The sequence below is a fragment of the Neolamprologus multifasciatus genome, chromosome 10 (assembly GCF_963576455.1).
Source record: "Neolamprologus multifasciatus chromosome 10, fNeoMul1.2, whole genome shotgun sequence".
Lineage (NCBI taxonomy): Eukaryota > Metazoa > Chordata > Actinopteri > Cichliformes > Cichlidae > Neolamprologus > Neolamprologus multifasciatus.
Genome location: NC_140448.1, coordinates 21864504 through 21875137, shown reverse-complemented (window position 1 = coordinate 21875137; position 10634 = coordinate 21864504).

Sequence of the window (10634 nt, the reverse complement as noted above, 5' to 3'; positions counted from 1 at the left end):
TTTAAGACATTCCTGCAGTTTAACTAATTGGTGTGTGTTATCTGGTATCATGGACAGATAGAGCTGGGTGTCATCTGCATAGCAGTGAAAATGTATGCTATGTCTTCTAATGATGCTGCCTAGGGGAAGCATGTATAATGTAAACAGAATTGGTCCTAGCACTGAACCTGTGGAACTCCATAATTAACCTCAGTGTGTGAAGAGGACTCTCCATTTACATGCACAAATTGGAGTCTATTAGATAGATATGATACAAACCACTGCAGTGCAATACCTGTAATACCTACAGCATGTTCTAATCGCTCTAATAGGATATTATGGTCAACAGTATCGAATGCTGCACTAAGGTCAAGAAGGACAAGCACAGAGATGAGTCCACTGTCAGAGGCCATAAGAAGATCATTTGTAACCTTCACTAAAGCTGTTTCTGTGCTGTGATGAGCTCTGAAACCTGACTGAAACTCTTCAAATAAACCATTCCTCTGCAGATGATCTGTTAGCTGTTTGACAACTACTCTTTCAAGGATTTTTGATATGAAAGGAAGGTTGGAGATTGGCCTATAATTAGCTAAGACTGCTGGGTCTAGAGATGGCTTTTTGAGTAAAGGTTTAACTGCAGCCACCTTGAAGGCCTGTGGTACATAGCCGATTATTAGAGATAGGTTGATCATATGTAAGATCGAAGAATTAATCAATGGCAGGACTTCTTTGAGCAGTTTTGTAGGAATGGGGTCTAAAAGACACGTTGATGGTTTGGAGGAAGTAATTATTGAAGTTAACTCAGAAAGATCGATTGGAGAAAAAGAGTCTAACTTAACATCAATGGTACTAAGAGTAGCTGTAGATAATATTACATCTGTGGATGATTATTGGTAATTTTTTCTCTAATGATAAAAATTTATTTGTGAAGAAGTTCATGAAGTCATCACTAGTTAACGTTAAAGGGATGGTTGGCTCAAAAGAGCTCTGACTTTTTGTCAGCCTGGCTACAGTGCTGAAGAGAAAACCTGGGGTTGTTCTTATTTTCTTCAATCAGTGATGAGTAGTAAGCTGTTCTGGCTTTGCGGAGGGCTTTCTTATAAAGCAACAAAACTATTTCTCCAGGCTAAATGATGATCCTCTAAATTTGTGACACGCCATTTCCTCTCCAGATTACGAGTCATCTGCTTTAGGGTACGTGTTTGAGAATTATACCACGGGGTCAGGTACTTCTGATTAGAGACCTTAGTTTTCACTGGAGCTACAGTATCCAGAGTCGTACGTAGTGAGGAGGTGAAATTATTAACAAGATAATCGACCTCTGTTGGGGTAGCGTTCAGATAGCTGCTCTGCTCTATGTTGGTACAGGGCATTGACGATGATAACAGTGGCTGGATTATATTCTTAACTTAGTTACAGCGCTTTCAGAAAGACATCTACTTTGATAAAGTCCACTCTCCACTGCTGCGTAATCAATTATTGTAAATGTAAATGTTATCAAGAAATGATCAGACAGGAGAGGGTTTTCAGGAAACACTGTTAAATGTTCAGTTTCTATGCCATATGTTAAAACAAGATCTAGAGTGTGATTAAAGTGGTGGGTGGGTTCTTTTACATTTTGACGAGAAACCAATTGAGTCTAACAACAGATTAAATGCCATGTTGAGGCTGTCATTTTTAGCATCAACATGGATGTTAAATCACCCACAATAATTATTTTATCTGAGCTCAGAACTAAATCAGATATAAAGTCTGAGAAATCAGACAGAAACTCTGTGTAAGGCCCAGGTGGACGATAGATGATAACAAGTAAGACTGGTTTCTGAGTTTCACAGCTGGGGTGGACAATGTTAAGCATCAGGCTTTCAAATGAATTAAAAGTCTGTCTTGGTCTTTCATTAATTAATAGACTGGTGTGAAAAATTGCTGCCACACCATCCCTCGACCTGTGCTTCGAGATTTCTGGTAGTTAGAATGACTCGGGGGTGTTGATTCATTTAAACTAACATAATCATCCTGCTGCAACCAGGTTTCTGTAAGGCAGAGTAAATCAATTTGTTGATCAATTATTAAGTCATGTACTAACAGAGACTTGGAGGAGAGAGACCTAATATTTAATAATCCACATTTCACTGTTTACTCTTTGGTTCAGATGTGGGTACTGTATTATTCTTTCTTTGTAAATGTTTAAGTTGTTTGTTGCTGGTTTTTAGTTTGTTTTTTGTCTTTTTGGAAGCAGACACAGTCTCTATGGAGATGGGTTTTTGGGGGGGGTAGCGGGAGGAGAGAAGCTGCAGAGAGGCGTGTAAGACTGCAACTCTGCTTCCTGGTCCCAACTCTGGATAGTCATATTTTGAGGTGTTTAATAAATTTGTCGATATTTCTAGAAATGAGAGCTGCTCCATCCAAAGTGGGATGGATGCCATCTCTCCTAACAAGACCAGGTTTCCTCCAGAAGGTTTGCCAATTATCTATGAAGCCCACATCGTTTCTGGGACAGCACTCAGACAGCCAGCAATTTAAGGAGAACATGCGGCTAAACATGTCACTCCTGGTCTGATTGGGGAGGGGACCAGAGAAAACTACAGAGTCCGACATTGTTTTGGCAAAGTTGCACACCGATTCAATATTGATTTTAGTGACCTCCTATTGGCGTAACCGGGTGTCATTACTGCCGACGTGAATTATGATTTTACTGAATTTACGTTTACCCTTAGCCAGCAGTTTTAAATTTCCTTCAATGTCACCTGCTCTGGCCCCTGGAAGACAATTGACTATGGTTGCCGGTGTCTCTAGCTTCACATGTCTGAGAACAGAATCACCAATTACCAGAGTTTGACCCCCAGCAGGTGTGTCACCGAGTGGGGAAAAACGTTAGCAAATGAACGGGTTGGTGGTGTACCTGGGGGCTTCTGTTTAGGACTATCGCTTCCTCCTCACCGTTACCCAGCCGTCTTTCCCCAGCTGCTTGGGATCTGCCGGGGAACAGCTAGCGGGGCCTACGCAAAAAAACACGGTTTTAGTAACGCAGTAACGCAGCGTTCCCACGGGAAAGTAATGGTAATCTAATTACTGTTTTTGCAATAGTAATCCCTTACTTTACTCGTTACTTGAAAAAAGTAATCAGATTACAGTAACGCGTTACTGCCCATCTCTGGTTGGTAACCCATTTAATTAGAGCAGGTAGTTGTACTGCCCTCTAGTAGAAGAGAATATAATTGCTCAGGTACAATGTGGCGGCAAGAATCTAAAAAAATGCCTGCCCAGGGAGATGACATACATAGCAGTCAGGGCTGCTAACCCACGCATTTTATTTTAACTCTATTGTGAAATTAATTTGACGGAAAGTGAGTGTAAAGAAATCATGATTCGTATTACAAGGAAAATTTTCAGGAGGACCTATAGTCAAAGATATCATAGCAAGATTGATTTGGTTGGTTAAATATTTTGCTTAAGATACACTGAAATGCCAGTTAAGTGTCTGTACTTGCCTGGTCTGTAAGGATAAGTAGCACTACAAGTAGGAATAGTCACAGTAAGGATTTAAATATATCTCTTCCTCGAACTCATTTATGATAGCTACTGCATACTACAGTTATAATACAATCTTCATGCCAGACAAACTTTAAGATAATAATAGTGATGATACTAATGATAATCACAATTCGTAAGTCTCTTTCAAATGTGAAAGATGGAAATGACTACACCTAAATAGATCATTTAGTCAGCAAGATAATTCATTCTTATCCAAAACAATTGCTATTGCAGGGATCATTTAACGCAATTTTGACAGCGTCTTTTTTTATGTTTTGTTTTGTTTTTTGATGGAAACTGTACCGTACATACCATAATGATAAAATGGAAGCAATGGGGAAGGGAAGATAAATGCTGAGATATCTAAATAGATTATACCTTCTGTCTTCTATCTAGCCAGTAAGATAAATCCCCCTAGGGTATGACTCATCTCAGGAAGTCAAAGCAGTGGAATCTAGTGTTTTCCGGTAATGCATACAACACCAAGTCGCGACTGCTTTAATTTGGAGGGCTGTCGTGTTGAGTCAAGGGAGGCTAGGAAGCACTCTTAGATTTTGTACATGTTTGTACGTGTGTGTATGTGTGTGTGTGTGTGTGCGTATGGCTGGTTGCATGGGTACACCTAACACAATCCCAGTTGATGAATAGTTTAGCTGAGTTTCATTCCATCTCATTAAAGGCGTTACATGTCTCTGTGGTTCTGGATTCTTTCTAATCTCATTAAAGCTGTCAAAAAAAGAAAACCATCAGTGAGGAACCAGCAGGCCGAGATAAAGTTGCTGTCATAGCCCTTTATTGGATAAAAAGGGTGACGGTGTTTGGTCAAGTTAAATTATATGTCCCTGTGTGTGTGCATGTGTGTGTGCGTGTGTGTGTACGTTAGCGAGTGAGTGACAGAGATAAAGTGAGAGAGACAGACACAGAGACAGCAAAGAACATTCGTCTCTACACAACAATTTGCATAGGCTAGATTTACATCACAGATTGCCAGGAATGATAAATTGAATGGACAGGGAACAGTCTCACCATCATCAGACTATCACTTTCTCCTTCACTCCATTAAGATATTACCTAGATGTGGCTTATTAAAGTAATTTAGATAGAACTTTCTTGATATCACGGGTAATGAAACAAGGTCTAAAAGGATTATGTCTGGGTTTTTTTTTTAAATAAACAGGATAGCTCATATGCTATACTCCTTTATGGTTGAACAAATTCAGGCATATAATAATTAAAGGCAAAAACAGTAATAAGCTTGGCATCTTTGTTAAGTCTGTAATCTTACAAAATCAACATTATACACAATGAAAACCAATATGGCAACACAATATTTACAACAACCTGCCATTACCGGAGCCAAGCATGGCATGTAATTATAACTGTCAAATCATTAAAATCACTTTTCCAACTTCTTTTCTTCTTCAGAGAACATGCTAGGAAAACAGAATTATGCTGTGATTGCCTTGTAGTCCAGGCTAATGATTCACTCTCAAACAAATGAGCGATGAGTAAGCGATGAGTGACAATTTTATTTGCACACACACAAACACACACACTGGTTTTGACTATCTTAACTACTATTCCATGTGTGTGTCAATTTTCCTGCCAGAAGACGAGTTCACTTGACATTAATACATGTCAGTAAGTGAATGAGTCTCCACCAGTCCTGAGTTGAAACAGGTGCACCAGCTGGCAATGCTTGAGAGAAGCAAGTCCCATCTCTACTTCCAGCTGGTCCTCCAAACATACTCACCCATTCCATAAACAAATGTCCTCACAGCTTGCATCTTCACCACTTCCTTCTTCTAACATTTTCCTTTAAAGCATTCCCTCTCATGTCTAACCTCTTTAATAATCCATGACTTCTTCACTTGCTAGATACATTTCTCTATCTTTTTTATGCTTTTATTTTCTAGGTAGCGTTGTGATGAAAATACTAATTTTGCTCCAAGGGTACTTAACTCAACACTAAGCTCTGCTTTAGTGTTTCTTTCAAGTGTAGCTGTGGTGGCATGAAAGAGCAGTGCATGTGTCTCAAACTCACTTACGTACAGTATGCTGTTTAGGTTAGGTCAGAACAGTCAACAACAACTCCCGTACAGTTGTTTATGTGTATTAAGTATGTAAGTGTAAAGAAATGTAGTGATGCAAGGGCACACTAAACCACTAATACCTCCTCAAGTACCAGTAACTCAGTAAGTGAACGGTTGACAATGAATTGCAATGGCAGAGAATGTGAAGAGAGGAGGAGGTCCCAAATGCAGACATTTACAAGCGAGTGAAGTTGAACAGGAAGCGAGCTGTTTATTGAAGGCTGGAAGATACTACAAATAAAAGGCAAAATGAGAGACTGAGACTTGACTAACTAAACTGGGCAAACTGAAGCTAAGCTAAAACACAAGGAAACCAGAACATGAGACATGAACGAGGGAACTGGACCATGATGCAAGAAACACAGAGAGCCAATCAAAGGACAGAGGAAAACAGTCACAATATAATCAGAAGAGGGGAATTAGGGAAACTGGAAACACACAGGGAACAACTGGAAGGAGTTGACCTAACAACACAGAGGAAGCAAAACTAAACACACTAAACACAGGATGCGACACTGTCAAAGTAAAACAGGAAACACTAAGATGCAGACAGGGGAGACACGGAATGATATCATGAGGGGAATATGTAAACCAGAAAGGGAGACAAGACAGAGGGAAACACGGGCGTAACTTAAGAGACAAACACAGAGGACATGACAGACTCACGCAGGAAACAGGGAATCACACATTGACAAGAAAAAACAGATCATAGGACTAACTAAACTTAGAACCTAACCAAGACTAAACTCCATACCAACTGTAAACAACAGAACTTAAACATTTCCCCAAACAGCAAAAAGGAGTCAAAAATACGAAAGACATTCAAAATGCTGCATCAACAATCCAGCACCCTGACAGGTTTAGAGCAGCAACGTACAGCGCCACGAAAAAGTTTTAACTTTTTTCTGATTTCTCAGCTTTTTTTTAAGATCAAAAATCAAACAAATTTAAATTTTAGATAAAGATAGCCTGCTTAAATACAAAATTCAGTTTTAAATGATTATCTCATTTATTAAGGGAAAAGAGCTATCCAACCCTCTTTGGCTTTACCACCCTTGCCATCATGTACTGCCATCAAACTTTTGTTATAACTGTAATGAATAATTTATGTTTTATTGTGGAGGAATGTTATTTACTTATTTGTTTAAGGTTATACCAAAGCATTTTGGACACAGACTTTGACTAGGCAACTCTACAATTGTCATTTCGTTTTTCTTGAGCAATTCAGACAATGACTTGCCAGTGTGTTTCAGATCAAAGTTTAAATTGTTAAACAACCTTACTGCCTGTAACAACTTCAAATACCATGGATATTGTATTGCAGATCAAATGTAAGACAATGGTGACATTTATAGCCAGTGTAGGATAACATATTTACAACTGAGTATCCTCTTATATAAATTAATTTTCAGGCTGAACACTTTGAGAACGAGACAGATAAAAGGTTTAGGACCACAAGTTATCGGTTCATTGTGGAAACACTGGTGTTGTTATGTCTTTGTGGGAAGGTGATTTTGGTGTAGCTTTTATTTGATTTTTTTGTTGGTTTTTTTTGTTATGTGATTTGTTTTGTTTTTGTTTTGAATTGTGGACTTTAAGCCTGGAATAAATAAAGATTATTGCTGAATCATGAACACTAACTTTAATGGAGACAAGTAAGCCTTGCAGTTTTTTAGATGATCCAGGTTTTTTTTTTTATGGCCTTCTGAATAAGCTCTCAATCACTCTTGGTTCACCAGGTTCACCATATTTCCAGGTAACTTTTTTCCAACTGTGGATAATGGCTCTCATCTCATCCAAAAGCCTTAGATATTGTATTATGGCCCTTTCCAGACTGACTGTCTTGTTTCTCACCTGTTTCCTTAGATCATGTTTCATGTTTCTCTTTAGATTAGAGCATTATGTACTGGTTTTTGAGGTATTTCAGCCTAATTCACTTTGTAAGACAGGCTCTATCAAGTGATGGAATCAATTTTTCACATAAGGCAAGGTTTGGAAAGCTTTTTTTTTTCTTCTTCCCCTTAATAGATGAAATCATCAAGAAAAAAAAAGTCTTTTCTGTTTACTCAGGTTATCTTTGTCTAATATTATACTTGTGATTATTTGAAACATTTAAATGTTACAAATATGCAAATCAGGAAGGGGGGTTACATTTTCATGGGACTGATAGTGAGTTGTTGTTGGCATTCACCATCTGAAAGCAAATTTATTGTTTGGCTAGGAAGTGTTATTGATTACTGCCTCCTGGTAAAACTAACTAGTGTCATGACAACTGGGAAAGAAGTAATGAAATGATATTTAGGGACCACAGACCAGCAGTTTAAATGTGTCCTAATGTTTTGTTTTGTTTTGTTTTTTCAAAATAAAGCACATTGTTAAAATAACACATTTTTTTGTATGTATGTATTTAATAATTACAAAATATAACTTACTGTACACAAATATATGTTTGCGTACACTTGCATAATGTCATTTATCAGTATTCTCAGTATCAGTATTCTCAGTGGATGCATTAGATTAGTTTTGTTTTTGTTTTTTGTTTTTTTAAATTGGTGTTAATAAATACAGCATTGATCCTTGTTTCACTTCCATCACTATACTCAGTCTGGTGGAAATAAAAGATGAAATTTTAGACACTGTTTACTATTTTTAGAATGCCCAAGGTTCCACAGTATAGCATATTATTATGGTGGTTTATATTATTGAAAACATCCCAATGCACCACAGCAGTTTGGTAGAGTGTGCAAACTTCTAATGTAGCAAACATTTCCCTATTGGAAAAGGTTAACAATCCAATTACTCTAAAAGGCAAAACCTCACTAATTAATCATAGTAACATGTTTGGGTTTCTGTAAGAGATTGATGAATTCCCCATCACATGTACCTTAATTAAACCGTGCCTAGGACATGTTTCCCATCGTCTTTTTTTTCCTTGAGGTTGCATTGTCTATTGGATACTCCTTCAACACTCAGCATAAAATAGTGGGTTACATGTTATAATTACCTTCCAGACTAGCTTTTTACTTATTGGCTAATTTGTCCCCCGATGATGAATTCAAGCCTTGCCAGTCCATGGTCCTTTGAAATATGCATACATAAAAATAAGTAGTTTTATTTTATGGAAAACATAAACACTTCAAGTTTTCGCTGGATAAGCGCCAAAGAAAATAGATGAATGTTGTTGTTTTTTTTTAATTTTGCTGTACTAACTAGTAATATATCATCACCCTCTCTTCAGCAAGATGGTTAAATCAAATTTAAAAAAACAAAAGGGCTACAAAGTCACACCAAGACATTCCGTCTTTAAATATAGTCCATAAAAAAAACATGGCTTTAACAGCAGTACAATTGTTCATCAACAATGTTATTATCTCTCAAGAGAACAGTTGCAAAATTTCATCTCATATAAAACATGCCAATGAAGAGGAAGGACTGCAGGGCAAGTCTCATTAGGGCTAGAATATTTTAAATTCACCTTTTTTTGCAAGGACAACAACAGTGACTTTAATTTGTTTCAGATTACTTTGGTGACCTCTGTGACTCTACAAATAATTAAGGTAGCTCTGTATCTTATTTTCAGTCTTTTATTTGACTGAAAGGACTAAGTCTGTTTTTTGGAATTGATGCTCTGTGGCCATGCAATGATCAGTTGGAGAAGTTTACACAATTAAACTGTGGGGAGCTACATATCCTTTTTGTTTCATCAAGACTTCTGGCAATTAGACCACAAAAAAGGCCTGAGGATATTTAAATCTAAAGCCATTTCCTTCTCATTTATGTTGAAAAAGAGTCACACAAAGTCCCATGAGGTAAGTGGTTTCTTCACATTATAAATAATTCATTTCAATGTTATTTTTTTAGAGGTTTTTGCTCATCTACTGGGAATAACATTACATCTAACTGTTGTAAAAGTCTCAACAGTAAAGAGATTTGTTTCATACTGAGGAACCAAAGAGCCAAAAGCAGGAATTAGTCAATTACTTCACAAACGTTATGACATCTTGTGCCTTTCTTTCAAAGTCAGTTCTTGAGAGGGTGAGAATAATAGCATCATGTAACTCTGAAAAAGCATTAAATGAACGTTGTATGAATGAAACGGATTGATACAATATAAAGGTGTGATGTCAAGCATGTTATTTTATTATCTGCTATTAACTGGAGTTAATAAGCTCTTATTAATCATAGTTATTTTTTTAAAATAAAAAAGCCTATTTTCATTGCTAAAACATCAACATCAAAGCATCATTCTTTTGTATAAAAATACTGGAAGCTGGCAGTGCTACCCATCAGGCTCCTAGTAGATGCACCTATGATATTCGTTCAGGTCACCAGGATTTGAACTCAACCCAGAGTTTTAGTAGATGCATCTATTGTATTAACTTGAAAGTCTTATGTCGACTCATTTATTGTATTCACTTACACAACTCAATTGTCCACGCTTCCCGCCCGGCCAATGGGGTAACGACAATACCCCATCAAAGTTTTACAGCTTTGGAGTAAAACTGACATGGTACAATAAACAACAGATACTTACAGAAAGCACAGAAGTGAATAAGGCTGATATTGCTTACATACTAGTCAATCTGGGATGTATGTTGACAGATCCCATTAAAAACCAAAAATCCCTTAAGTAGTTCTCTACCTCGGCCCTCTGAGAACTGCAGCAATGTCCCTTTTGCATTTTAAATCCTACTAGAAATGCACAGCGCTTTAGAAATTTTTCAGTAATGCTAACACATCAATGTGGGCTCTGATTCAATTTTCTGACAATCCACACAAGGGGTTTACTCCATGTAAGAGTCCTTGTTGAAAGACTTTCTCCCGACATCTCGTTTCAGATTCCCATGACACCCCAAGGAACAAATAGAATATTGCCAACACAGTGTTACAATTCAAGCAAGATGCTAAAATTGGAGAATGAGTCAAGGAGAGAGGGATTGTTTTTTTTTTTTGTTGTTGTTTTTTCATTATTCCTTATGTTTTGGGACACATGAAAGAATTCACGGTAGTTCTTCAATTTCCTTTGTT